We start from the raw sequence: 14953 nt of genomic DNA on the forward strand, positions 1-14953 counted from the left end.
ATTTTATTTTTATTTTTATGGGTGCATGGACACGCGTGTGAAAACTGAAAATGCCAACACGTGATGTTGGTTATCCCTACACGGAGAGCAGGATCTCCCAGGAATCCTTTTTTCTTTTCTTCCCTCATAGATTAGCAATCGCAGCAAAGATTGGTATTTCCGTCAGCAAAGCGGCGGGTCTTATATTCTAGCATATATATATATATATATATATATATATATATATATATATATATATATATATATATATATATATTTATAGTATATGTATTTAAATAAAGATATATATATATATATATATATATGTATATATATATATATATATATATATATATATATATATATATATTTATAGTATATGTATTTAAATAAAGATATATATATATATATATGTATATATATATATATATATATATATATATATATATATATATATATACAGTATATATATATATATATATATATATATATATTTATAGTATATGTATTTAAATAAAGATATATATATACACACTCGTTACCTCTGACACCAAAGGTGGATGGAGGTTATGTTTTCACCCCTGTCTGTATGTTTGTCTGTTTGTTTGTGAACAAGATATCTCAAAAGGTTGTGGATGGATACAGACGAAATATATATACATATACCTATATATATGGTGGCCTGGTGTTGGCTTAGTGGTTAGGGTGCCGGCTTGGGATCCTAGGATCCTGGGTTCGAATCCCGGTCGATCGCTAAATTAACACAAGGGGGGTTGACTCAGCCTGTCATCCTTCCGAGGTCGGCAAATTGAGTACCAGCTTGCTGGGATGAATGATCCCGGTGTGTACCCTGGTTTAGAATAGGTACACCGTATCCCTGCGCATCGTAAGAGGCGACTAAGGGTTGGAAGGACATCCGGCCATAAAAACATTGCCTCAAACAGGGAACCATGATTGTCATGGGGCCCGCAAGGCTAACCCCTGCTCTAGTGGGGAAAATGGCCTTAAAACGATCATTCATTTATATATATATATATATATATATATATATATATATATATATATATATATATATATACATATATATATACATACATACATATACATACACTACCAGTCAAAAGTTTTAGAACACCTCAATTTTTCCAGTTTTTATTGAAATTTAAGCAATTCAAGTCCAGTGAATGACCTGAAATGGTACAAAGGTAAGCAATAAACTGCTCGAGGTTTTAAAAAGTTTAAGTTAGCAAAAACGGGGAAATAATGTAAATTGCACTGTTTTTTTGTAAAAAATAAAATAAAATAACAAGACCTTCTTCAGGGAACAAGTAACGGTTTAACAACTTACAGCTGTTCTGCAGCAATATAAATAAATTCAGCCTTGCAAGTTGATGCAAACAATTCCTACAGGTGCCCCAACCTCTGCTGATTACTTGATTACAAACCCCATGTCTGTATAAAAGCAGTATTGGAACAGACTGTTATTACACACTCTGAAGCAGTATTTGGACAACTGGAGGAAACTCTGACAGGAAGAGGTCAGGCAGACCCAAAGCCACAACAGAATAAGACAAGTTTCTGAGAGTCCACAGCTTGCGTGATCGGCGGCTCACAGGACAACAGCTTCAAGCACAGCTTAACACTGGTCAAAGTAAGCAAGTCTCAGTTTCAACTGTGAAGAGAAGACTTTGAGCTGCAGGTTTGATAGGTCAAGTGGCAGTAAGAAAGCCATTGCTAAGATGGCAAAATAAGAAAAAGAGGCTTGCCTGGGCCATGAAGCACCACCAGTGGACTACTGAAGACTGGAAGAAGGTCTTATGGACCGATGAATAAAAATTTGAAATCTTTGGTTCATCACGCAGGGTTTTTGTACACCGTCGAGTAGGCGAAAGGATGGTTCCTCAGTGTGTGACACCAACTGTCAAACAGGGAGGAGGAAGCGTGATGGTATGGGGCTCTTTCGCTAGATCCAGAGTCGGCGACTTGCACAGAGTGACTGGCACCCAGAACCAAAAGGGCTACTACAGCATTTCGCAGCGCCATGCAATACCCTCTGGTATACGCCTCGTTGGTCAGGGGTTCATCCTACAGCAAGATAATGACCCGAAACACACCTCCAGGCTATGTCAAAACTACCTTCGAGGAAAAGAATAAGACAGTAGGCTTCAAATGGTGGAATGGCCAGCACAGTCTCCAGACTTATACCCCATTGAGCTGGTTTGGGATGAACTGGACAGAAGGGTGAAAGCAAAGCAACCTACAAGTGCAACACATTTGTGGGAACTTCTGCAACAGTGTTGGGAAAAACTTCCCGAACAATATTTGATTTCCATTGTAGAAAGAATGCCAAGAGTGTGTTCAGCGGTTATATCTGCAAAAGGTGGCTACCTTGCTGAGTCAAAATTTTTAATTGAAATTTTGTTAAACAAAAGGATTCTATGAATTCTTTTTTATCTCCAATTGTTTATTTGTTCTATGCTTAATTTCAGAGTACATTGAGACATTAAACTGCGTAAATTTCAATAAAAATTGGGAAAATTGAGGTGTTCTAAAACTTTTGACCGGTAGTGTATATATACATATATATATACACACATATATACACATATATATACACATATATACACATATATATACACATATATACACATATATATATATATATATATAATTATATATATATATATATATATATATATATACACATATATATATATATATATATATATACATATAATTAATTGCATGGACCATGTGACGCGTAGAAGAATTCTCGATGTAATAAGTAGGGAGAAGGTAACTTAAGGTCGTTTGAATGTTCACCACACGAGGGGTGGTGCAGTGCTAATTAGTGGTAGGGTTTAAGGATAATTTTCGGGCGGCGTTCGATGTGGCCATATTGGCCGAGTTTCCCACGTGAGCGGCTCTGTGCCACCTTGCACTGCCGACCTCACGAAAAAGACCCTTTGGAGACAACTAAGTGATTGAGAGGGAACATTTGATTTTTCTTTATCTTTCCCCTGTCGTGTTGTGTGAATCAGTCAGTGTGAGGTACCTCTGTAAGGAAATTAATTTACCTCAGTTTTTATTTTGACATTTTCATTCAGTGCATTATTTTTATTAAATCGTTATTGTTGTATTTTCATTTGTCGTGTTTGTTTGTGGTTTTGTTATAGACGCATATGCCTCATACAGACAAACGCTCTGTGTCTCTTCTTTCCCTGTGCGCGCCATAACCGTCAAAAGATCGAAGCTCACCTCAGGAGTTAAAGCAGTTCGGCTATTCGTCTAAGGCTGGTCTTAACTAGCTGCGGACACGACAATATATATACTAGTATATATTCTTAGTTATATATACCGCACTAATATGTATTGAAGAATAGACTGTTGAGGTTATTATGTTGCTCATATAACTTTTTGAATGCCACTCATAGCTCCCTTGACAATAATGTTGCCGTGGAATGTCGAAGTCACAAACAGGCGATTAACACAGGAATCCTGCTTTCACTTTGTAATATTAACCAGTCCTGGTATGTGGACACTTTAATCTAATGACTGAGTTTGTAAAAAAAGAGTTTGTGCCATCTATTACCAATCTGCTAATGGGGATTGAAAGATAAAAGAGGAAACAGTAAATAATTCAGCCTGTATACAAATGACGAAGAAATAAAGTTTACAATTGTAAAAATAAAAATAACAATTTGGGATTACCCATCATATATACAACGCCTTCAGAGCCTGGTGTTGGCTTAACAGTTAGGGTGTAGGTCCTTGGGATCTTAGGATCCTGAGTTCAAATCCCGGTTGATCGTTGAATTAACACCAGGGGAGTTGACTCAGCCTGTCATCCTTCTGAGGTTGGCAAACTGAGCACCAGATCATTGGTAATTGGGGCACTGCATCAGCAGCACAAACACGCTTCCAGAGAAATGATGCAATCAGCAGCCACAGGCTGCATACGAAACAACGAGTGCCTTCAGAAAGTATTCACACCCCTTGACTTTTGCACATTTTGTTGTTACATCCTGAATTTAAAATGTATTATTGGGTGAAATGCCAGTGGCATAGAAAAGGCCCCCTTATATAAGGGCATGTGCCATCTGGCAAAGTATAGAAAAGAAGGGCCATTCCATAGCTTATAGAAAATGTCGAACAATAGAAAAGAAGGGACATTCAAAAAATCTTGTGTGCAAAAAATCATTCACTGCCCTTGTGTTCTTAGGAGGAACCAAGTAATGCTCTAGAAACGTTCATATAAAGGGGCATCCTACATCTGGCAAATAAAATACATTTACTTCTTCATGCAGGTGTATGAATGAAATTGGCACCCCTTTATCGAGTTCAGGCCGTTGGTGCTCCTATGGTTGGCAGCGAGTGCCGGGAAGAGTTGACTGAAAGAGAGTGGCAATCATATGTGTGTGGAGTGGGGGGGGGGGGGGGGGGGAGGGGGGATAGGAGATTCTTGGGTCAGGTTGCATGCTCAGTCAGGGTTGCCCAGATAGCTCAGGGGATAGAGCACTGGTATGGTTTTCCAGAGGACCTGGGTTCAATTCCTGGTCTGGGCATGTAATTTTCCCACATATATCAATTTAACATTAAATAAAGTTTATTTTCCTGTATGAAGAATATAAAAGAAAGTTTATATTCCTGTATTAAGAATATAAAATAAAGTTTATTTTCCTGTATTAAGAATATAAAAGAGTTTATTTTCCTGTATTAAAAATATAAAATAAAGTTTATTTTCCTGTATTAAGAATATAAAATAAAGTTTATTTTCCTGTATTAAGAATATAAAATAAAGTTTATTTTCCTGTATTAAGAATATAAAATAAAGTTTATTTTCCTGTATTAAGAATATAAAAGAGTTTATTTTCCTGTATTAAAAATATAAAATAAAGTTTATTTTCCTGTATTAAGAATATAAAATAAAGTTTATTTTCCTGTATTAAGAATATAAAATAAAGTTTATTTTCCTGTATTAAGAATATAAAAGAGTTTATTTTCCTGCATTAAGAATATAAAATAGAGTTTATTTTCCTGTATTAAGAATATAAAAGAGTTTATTTTCCTGTATTAAGAATATAAAATAAAGTTTATTTTCCTGTATTAAGTATATAAAATAGAGTTTATTTTCCTGCATTAAGAATATAAAATAAAGTTTATTTTCCTGTATTAAGAATATAAAATAGAGTTTATTTTCCTGCATTAAGAATATAAAATAAAGTTTATATTCCTGTATTAAGAATATCAAATAAAGTTTATATTCCTGTATGAAGAATATAAAATAAAGTTTATATTCCTGCATTAAGAATATAAAATAAAGTTTATTTTCCTGCATTAAGAATATAAAATAAAGTTTATTTTCCTGTATTAAGAATATAAAATAAAGTTTATTTTCCTGTATTAAGAATATAAAATAGAGTTTATTTTCCTGCATTAAGAATATAAAATAAAGTTTATATTCCTGTATTAAGAATATCAAATAAAGTTTATATTCCTGTATGAAGAATATAAAATAAAGTTTATATTCCTGCATTAAGAATATAAAATAAAGTTTATTTTCCTGTATTAAGAATATCAAATAAAGTTTATTTTCCTGTATTAAGAATATAAAATAAAGTTTATTTTCCTGTATTAAGAATATAAAATAAAGTTTATTTTCCTGTATTAAGAATACTAGGGCGTGCCCGTACTATATATATATCTAAAATTATATCCCCCCCCTCTATTTACATGAAATGGTTTGGTCCATTCGCAAAGCCAAAGCGAACGGCTTGCGAGTACGGTGACAATCCCCCCCCTCTATTTACATGAAATGGTTTGGTCCATTCGCAAAGCCAAAGCGAACGGCTTGCGAGTACGGTGACAATCCCCCCCCTCTATTTACATGAAATGGTTTGGTCCATTCGCAAAGCCAAAGCGAACGGCTTGCGGAGTTTGGTAAATAAATCGCCATAGCTCGGTAACTACTTCTCCGATTAATATGAAACCTTGAAAAGGCACATCCTCAGGTCCCCAGCAATATACCTGGCAAGTTTCAAGTATATCGGACCCGTGGTTGTCGAGAAACAGCGGTCACAGACAAACACACAGACACACACACATACACACAGAGATTACTGGAATTATAGATAGATAAAATAGAGTTTATTTTCCTGTATTAAGAATATAAAATAAAGTTTATATTCCTGTATTAAGAATATCAAATAAAGTTTATATTCCTGTATGAAGAATATAAAATAAAGTTTATATTCCTGTATTAAGAATATCAAATAAAGTTTATATTCCTGTATTAAGAATATCAAATAAAGTTTATATTCCTGTATGAAGAATATAAAATAAAGTTTATATTCCTGTATTAAGAATATAAAATAAAGTTTATTTTCCTGTATTAAGAATATAAAATAAAGTTTATATTCCTGTATTAAGAATATAAAATAAAGTTTATTTTCCTGTATTAAGAATATAAAATAGAGTTTATTTTCCTGCATTAAGAATATAAAATAGAGTTTATTTTCCTGTATTAAGAATATAAAATAGTTTATATTCCTGTATTAAGAATATAAAATAAAGTTTATTTTCCTGTATTAAGAATATAAAATAGAGTTTATTTTCCTGTATTAAGAATATAAAATAAAGTTTATATTCCTGTATTAAGAATATAAAATAGAGTTTATTTTCCTGTATTAAGAATATAAAATAAAGTTTATATTCCTGTTTTAAGAATATAAAATAAAGTTAATTTTCCTGTATTAAGAATATAAAATAGTTTATATTCCTGTATTAAGAATATAAAATAAAGTTTATTTTCCTGTATTAAGAATATAAAATAGAGTTTATTTTCCTGTATGAAGAATATAAAATAAAGTTTATATTCCTGTATTAAGAATATCAAATAAAGTTTATATTCCTGTATGAAGAATATAAAATAAAGTTTATATTCCCGTATTAAGAATATCAAATAAAGTTTATATTCCTGTATTAAGAATATCAAATAAAGTTTATATTCCTGTATGAAGAATATAAAATAAAGTTTATATTCCTGTATTAAGAATACTAGGGCGTGCCCGTACTATATATATATCTAAAATTATATCCCCCCCCCCTCTATTTACATGAAATGGTTTGGTCCATTCGCAAAGCCAAAGCGAACGGCTTGCGAGTACGGTGACAATCCCCCCCCTCTATTTACATGAAATGGTTTGGTCCAAAGCGAACAGCTTGCGAGTACGGTGACAATCCCCCCCCCCTCTATTTACATGAAATGGTTTGGTCCAAAGCGAACGGCTTGCGGAGTTTGGTAAAGAAATCGCCATAGCGTGCACAACGCGCAGGAAAGCGAAAGAATCGCAAATTAGTTTTAATTAGTTTTAAAACATAGTTTAACGCCAACATAGCGGAAACATAGTTTGCCAACGTGAAATAAATGAATACGCTCTCAAATGTGCCGTCCGAGGCAGAGTCTGTTCGCCACGTTCGGCACACGTGATAACTCGCTGCTCTCTGATTGGTTGAATCGTTTTTTGGACATAGCTCGGTAACTACTTGTCCGATTAATATGAAACCTTGAAAAGGCACATCCTCGGGTCCCCAGCAATATACCTGGCAAGTTTCAAGTATATCGGACCCGTGGTTGTCGAGAAACAGCGGTCACAGACATACAGACATACAGAGATTACTGGAATTATAGATAGATAAAATAAAGTTTATTTTCCTGTATTAAGAATATGAAATAAAGTTTATATTCCTGTATTAAGAATATAAAATAAAGTTTATTTTCCTGTATTAAGAATATAAAATAGAGTTTATTTTCCTGCATTAAGAATATAAAATAGAGTTTATTTTCCTGTATTAAGAATATAAAATAGTTTATATTCCTGTATTAAGAATATAAAATAAAGTTTATTTTCCTGTATTAAGAATATAAAATAGAGTTTATTTTCCTGTATTAAGAATATAAAATAAAGTTTATATTCCTGTATTAAGAATATAAAATAGAGTTTATTTTCCTGTATTAAGAATATAAAATAAAGTTTATATTCCTGTTTTAAGAATATAAAATAAAGTTAATTTTCCTGTATTAAGAATATAAAATAGTTTATATTCCTGTATTAAGAATATAAAATAAAGTTTATTTTCCTGTATTAAGAATATAAAATAGAGTTTATTTTCCTGTATTAAGAATATAAAATAAAGTTTATATTCCTGTTTTAATAATATAAAATAAAGTTAATTTTCCTGTATTAAGAATATAAAATAGTTTATATTCCTGTATTAAGAATATAAAATAAAGTTTATTTTCCTGTATTAAGAATATAAAATAGAGTTTATTTTCCTGTATTAAGAATATAAAATAAAGTTTATATTCCTGTATTAAGAATATAAAATAGAGTTTATTTTCCTGTATTAAGAATATAAAATAGAGTTTATTTTCCTGTATTAAGAATATAAAATAAAGTTTATATTCCTGTATTAAGAATATAAAATAGAGTTTATTTTCCTGTATTAAGAATATAAAATAAAGTTTATATTCCTGTTTTAAGAATATAAAATAAAGTTAATTTTCCTGTATTAAGAATATAAAATAGAGTTTATATTCCTGTATTAAGAATATAAAATAAAGTTTATTTTCCTGTATTAAGAATATAAAATAGAGTTTATTTTCCTGTATTAAGAATATAAAATAGTTTATATTCCTGTATTAAGAATATAAAATAAAGTTTATTTTCCTGTATTAAGAATATAAAATAAAGTTTATTTTCCTGTATTAAGAATATAAAATAGAGTTTATTTTCCTGTATTAAGAATATAAAATAAAGTTTATATTCCTGTATTAAGAATATAAAATAAAGTTTATATTCCTGTATTAAGAATATAAAATAGAGTTTATTTTCCTGTATTAAGAATATAAAATAAAGTTTATATTCCTGTATTAAGAATATAAAATAGAGTTTATTTTCCTGTATTAAGAATATAAAATAGAGTTTATATTCCTGTTTTAAGAATATAAAATAAAGTTAATTTTCCTGTATTAAGAATATAAAATAGTTTATATTCCTGTATTAAGAATATAAAATAAAGTTTATTTTCCTGTATTAAGAATATAAAATAGAGTTTATTTTCCTGTATTAAGAATATAAAATAAAGTTTATATTCCTGTATTAAGAATATAAAATAAAGTTTATATTCCTGTTTTAAGAATATAAAATAAAGTTAATTTTCCTGTATTAAGAATATAAAATAGTTTATATTCCTGTATTAAGAATATAAAATAAAGTTTATTTTCCTGTATTAAGAATATAAAATAGAGTTTATTTTCCTGTATTAAGAATATAAAATAAAGTTTATATTCCTGTATTAAGAATATAAAATAAAGTTTATTTTCCTGCATGAAGAATATAAAATAAAGTTTATTTTCCTGTATTAAGAATATAAAATAAAGTTTATTTTCCTGTATTAAGAATATAAAATAAAGTTTATTTTCCTGTATTAAGAATATAAAATAAAGTTTATTTTCCTGTATTAAGAATATAAAATAGAGTTTATTTTCCTGTATTAAGAATATAAAATAAAGTTTATATTCCTGTATTAAGAATATAAAATAAAGTTTATTTTCCTGTATGAAGAATATAAAATAAAGTTTATTTTCCTGCATGAAGAATATAAAATAAAATTTATTTTCCTGCATTAAGAATATAAAATAAAATTTATTTTCCTGTATTAAGAATATAAAATAGTTTATTTTCCTGTATTAAGAATATAAAACAAAGTTTATTTTCCTGTATTAAGAATATAAAATAGTTTATATTCCTGTATTAAGAATATAAAATAAAGTTTATTTTCCTGTATTAAGAATATAAAATAAAGTTTATTTTCCTGTATTAAGAATATAAAATAAAGTTTATATTCCTGTATTAAGAATATAAAATAAAGTTTATTTTCCTGCATTAAGAATATAAAATAAAGTTTATTTTCCTGTATTAAGAATATAAAATAAAGTTTATTTTCCTGCATTAAGAATATAAAATAAAGTTTATTTTCCTGTATTAAGAATATAAAATAAAGTTTATATTCCTGTATTAAGAATATAAAATAAAGTTTATTTTCCTGCATTAAGAATATAAAATAAAGTTTATTTTCCTGTATTAAGAATATAAAATAAAGTTTATTTTCCTGTATTAAGAATATAAAATAAATTTATTTTCCTGTATTAAGAATATAAAATAAAGTTTATTTTCCTGTATTAAGAATATAAAATAAAGTTTATTTTCCTGTATTAAGAATATAAAATAGAGTTTATTTTCCTGTATTAAGAATATAAAATAAAGTTTATATTCCTGTATTAAGAATATAAAATAAAGTTTATTTTCCTGTATGAAGAATATAAAATAAAGTTTATTTTCCTGCATGAAGAATATAAAATAAAATTTATTTTCCTGCATTAAGAATATAAAATAAAATTTATTTTCCTGTATTAAGAATATAAAATAGTTTATTTTCCTGTATTAAGAATATAAAACAAAGTTTATTTTCCTGTATTAAGAATATAAAATAGTTTATATTCCTGTATTAAGAATATAAAATAAAGTTTATTTTCCTGTATTAAGAATATAAAATAAAGTTTATTTTCCTGTATTAAGAATATAAAATAAAGTTTATTTTCCTGTATTAAGAATATAAAATAAAGTTTATTTTCCTGCATTAAGAATATAAAATAAAGTTTATTTTCCTGTATTAAGAATATAAAATAAAGTTTATTTTCCTGTATTAAGAATATAAAATAAAGTTTATTTTCCTGCATTAAGAATATAAAATAAAGTTTATTTTCCTGTATTAAGAATATAAAATAAAGTTTATATTCCTGTATTAAGAATATAAAATAAAGTTTATTTTCCTGCATTAAGAATATAAAATAAAGTTTATTTTCCTGTATTAAGAATATAAAATAAAGTTTATTTTCCTGTATTAAGAATATAAAATAAATTTATTTTCCTGTATTAAGAATATAAAATAAAGTTTATTTTCCTGTATTAAGAATATAAAATAAAGTTTATATTCCTGTATTAAGAATATAAAATAGAGTTTATTTTCCTGTATTAAGAATATAAAATAAATTTATTTTCCTGTATTAAGAATATAAAATAAAGTTTATTTTCCTGTATTAAGAATATAAAATAAATTTATTTTCCTGTATTAAGAATATAAAATAAAGTTTATTTTCCTGCATTAAGAATATAAAATAAAGTTTATTTTCCTGTATTAAAAATATAAAATAAAGTTTATTTTCCTGTATTAAGAATATAAAATAGAGTTTATTTTCCTGTATTAAGAATATAAAATAAAGTTTATTTTCCTGTATTAAGAATATAAAATAAAGTTTATTTTCCTGTATTAAGAATATAAAATAAAGTTTATTTTCCTGTATTAAGAATATAAAATAAATTTATTTTCCTGTATTAAGAATATAAAATAAAGTTTATTTTCCTGCATGAAGAATATAAAATAGAGTTTCTTTTCCTGTATTAAGAATATAAAATAGTATATTTTCCTGCATTAAGAATATAAAATAAAGTTTATTTTCCTGCATTAAGAATATAAAATAAAGTTTATTTTCCTGTATTAAGAATAAAAAATAAAGTTTATATTCCTGTATTAAGAATATAAAATAATGTTTATTTTCCTGCATTAAGAATATAAAATAAAGTTTATTTTCCTGCATTAAGAATATAAAATAAAGTTTATTTTCCTGTATTAAGAATATAAAATAGTTTATTTTCCTGCATTAAGAATATAAAATAAAGTTTATTTTCCTGCATTAAGAATATAAAATAAAGTTTATTTTCCTGCATTAAGAATATAAAATAAAGTTTATTTTCCTGCATTAAGAATATAAAATAAAGTTTATTTTCCTGTATTAAGAATATAAAATAGTTTATATTCCTGTATTAAGAATATAAAATAAAGTTTATTTTCCTGTATTAAGAATATAAAATAATGTTTATTTTCCTGTATTAAGAATATAAAATAAATTTATTTTCCTGTATTAAGAATATAAAATAAAGTTTATTTTCCTGTATTAAGAATATAAAATAGTTTATTTTCCTGCATTAAGAATATAAAATAAAGTTTATTTTCCTGTATTAAGAATATAAAATAAAGTTTATTTTCCTGTATTAAGAATATAAAATAAATTTATTTTCCTGTATTAAGAATATAAAATAAAGTTTATTTTCCTGTATTAAGAATATAAAATAAAGTTTATTTTCCTGTATTAAGAATATAAAATAGAGTTTATTTTCATGTATTAAGAATATAAAATAAAGTTTATTTTCCTGTATTAAGAATATAAAATAAAGTTTATTTTCCTGCATTAAGAACAGAAAATAAAGTTTATTTTCCTGTATTAAGAATATAAAATAAAGTTTATTTTCCTGTATTAAGAATATAAAATAAAGTTTATTTTCCTGCATTAAGAATATAAAATAAAGTTTATTTTCCTGTATTAAGAATATAAAATAAAGTTTATATTCCTGTATTAAGAATATAAAATAAAGTTTATTTTCCTGCATTAAGAATATAAAATAAAGTTTATTTTCCTGTATTAAGAATATAAAATAAAGTTTATTTTCCTGTATTAAGAATATAAAATAAATTTATTTTCCTGTATTAAGAATATAAAATAAAGTTTATTTTCCTGTATTAAGAATATAAAATAAAGTTTATATTCCTGTATTAAGAATATAAAATAGAGTTTATTTTCCTGTATTAAGAATATAAAATAAATTTATTTTCCTGTATTAAGAATATAAAATAAAGTTTATTTTCCTGTATTAAGAATATAAAATAAATTTATTTTCCTGTATTAAGAATATAAAATAAAGTTTATTTTCCTGCATTAAGAATATAAAATAAAGTTTATTTTCCTGTATTAAGAATATAAAATAAAGTTTATTTTCCTGTATTAAGAATATAAAATAGAGTTTATTTTCCTGTATTAAGAATATAAAATAAATTTATTTTCCTGTATTAAGAATATAAAATAAAGTTTATTTTCCTGCATTAAGAATATAAAATAGAGTTTCTTTTCCTGTATTAAGAATATAAAATAGTTTATTTTCCTGTATTAAGAATATAAAATAAAGTTTATTTTCCTGCATTAAGAATATAAAATAAAGTTTATTTTCCTGTATTAAGAATATAAAATAGAGTTTATTTTCCTGTATTAAGAATATAAAATAGTTTATATTCCTGTATTAAGAATATAAAATAAAGTTTATTTTCCTGTCTTAAGAATATAAAATAAAGTTTATTTTCCTGTATTAAGAATATAAAATAAATTTATTTTCCTGTATTAAGAATATAAAATAAAGTTTATTTTCCTGTATTAAGAATATAAAATAAAGTTTATTTTCCTGTATTAAGAATATAAAATAAAGTTTATTTTCCTGTATTAAGAATATAAAATAAAGTTAATTTTCCTGTATTAAGAATATAAAATAGAGTTTATTTTCCTGTATTAAGAAATAAAATAAATTTATTTTCCTGTATTAAGAATATAAAATAAAGTTTATTTTCCTGTATTAAGAATATAAAATAAAGTTTATTTTCCTGTATTAAGAATATAAAATAAAGTTTATTTTCCTGTATTAAGAATATAAAATAAAGTTTATTTTCCTGTATTAAGAATATAAAATAGTTTATTTTCCTGTATTAAGAATATAAAATAGAGTTTATTTTCCTGTATTAAGAATATAAAATAAAGTTTATTTTCCTGTATTAAGAATATAAAATAAAGTTTATTTTCCTGTATTAAGAATATAAAATAAAGTTAATTTTCCTGTATTAAGAATATAAAATAGAGTTTATTTTCCTGTATTAAGAAATTAAATAAATTTATTTTCCTGTATTAAGAATACTAGGGCATTGCCCGTACTATATCTATATCTAAAATTATATCCCCCCCCTCTATTTACATGAAATGGTTTGGTCCAAAGCGAACGGCTTCCGGAGTTTGGTAAAGAAATCGCCATCGCGTGCACAAACGCGCAGGAAAGCGAATGAATCGCAAATTCGTTTTTATTAGTTTTAAAACATAGTTTAACGCCAACATAGTTTGCAAACGTGAAATAAATGAATACGCTCTCAAATGTGCCATCCGAGGCATAGTGTGTCCGCCACGTTCGGCACACGCGATAGTTCGCTGCTCTCTGATTGGTTGAATCGTTTTTTGGACATAGCTCGGTAAGTAATTGTCCGATTAATATGAAACCTTGAAAAGGCACATCCTCGGGTCCCCAGCAATATACCTGGCAAGTTAAAAGTATATCGGACCCGTGGTTGTCGAGAAACAGCGGTCACAGACAAACAGACGTACAGACGTACAGAGATTACTGGAATTATAGATAGATAAAATAAAGTTTATTTTCCTGTATTAAGAATATAAAATAAAGTTTATTTTCCTGTATTAAGAATATAAAATAAAGTTTATTTTCCTGTATTAAGAATATAAAATAAAGTTTATTTTCCTGTATTAAGAATATAAAATAGTTTATTTTCCTGTATTAAGAATATAAAATAGAGTTTATTTTCCTGTATTAAGAATATAAAATAGAGTTTATTTTCCTGTATTAAGAATATAAAATAAAGTTTATTTTCCTGTATTAAGAATATAAAATAAAGTTTATTTTCCTGTATTAAGAATATAAAATAGAGTTTATTTTCCTGTATTAAGAATATAAAATAGTTTATTTTCTTGTATTAAGAATATAAAATAAAGTTTATTTTCCTGTATTAAGAATATAAAATAAAGTTTATTTTCCTGTATTAAGAATATAAAATAAAGTTTATTTTCCTGTATTAAGAATATAAAATAGAGTTTATTTTCCTGTATTAAGAATATAAAATAAAGTTTATTTTCCTGTATTAAGAATATAAAATAAAGTTAATTTTCCTGTATTAAGAATATAAAATAAAG

The 14953-nt window shown here is 26.0% G+C and overlaps 1 protein-coding gene and 1 non-coding gene across 3 annotated transcripts in view; one reads left to right on the forward strand and one right to left on the reverse strand.

Annotated features, from left to right (window-relative positions):
- The window catches only part of LOC137431891 (voltage-dependent L-type calcium channel subunit beta-1), a 264252-nt gene that overhangs the window by 78085 nt on the left and 171214 nt on the right, over positions 1 to 14953 (reverse strand). The gene's annotated exons all lie outside the window — the stretch shown is intronic.
- On the forward strand, positions 4472 to 4544 carry TRNAT-GGU (transfer RNA threonine (anticodon GGU)). The gene has a single exon. It is a non-coding gene; the product is annotated as a tRNA-Thr (tRNA).

This window comes from Myxine glutinosa, chromosome 7, assembly GCF_964187855.1.
Source record: "Myxine glutinosa chromosome 7, kmMyxGlut1.1, whole genome shotgun sequence".
Classification (NCBI taxonomy): Eukaryota; Metazoa; Chordata; class Myxini; order Myxiniformes; family Myxinidae; genus Myxine; species Myxine glutinosa.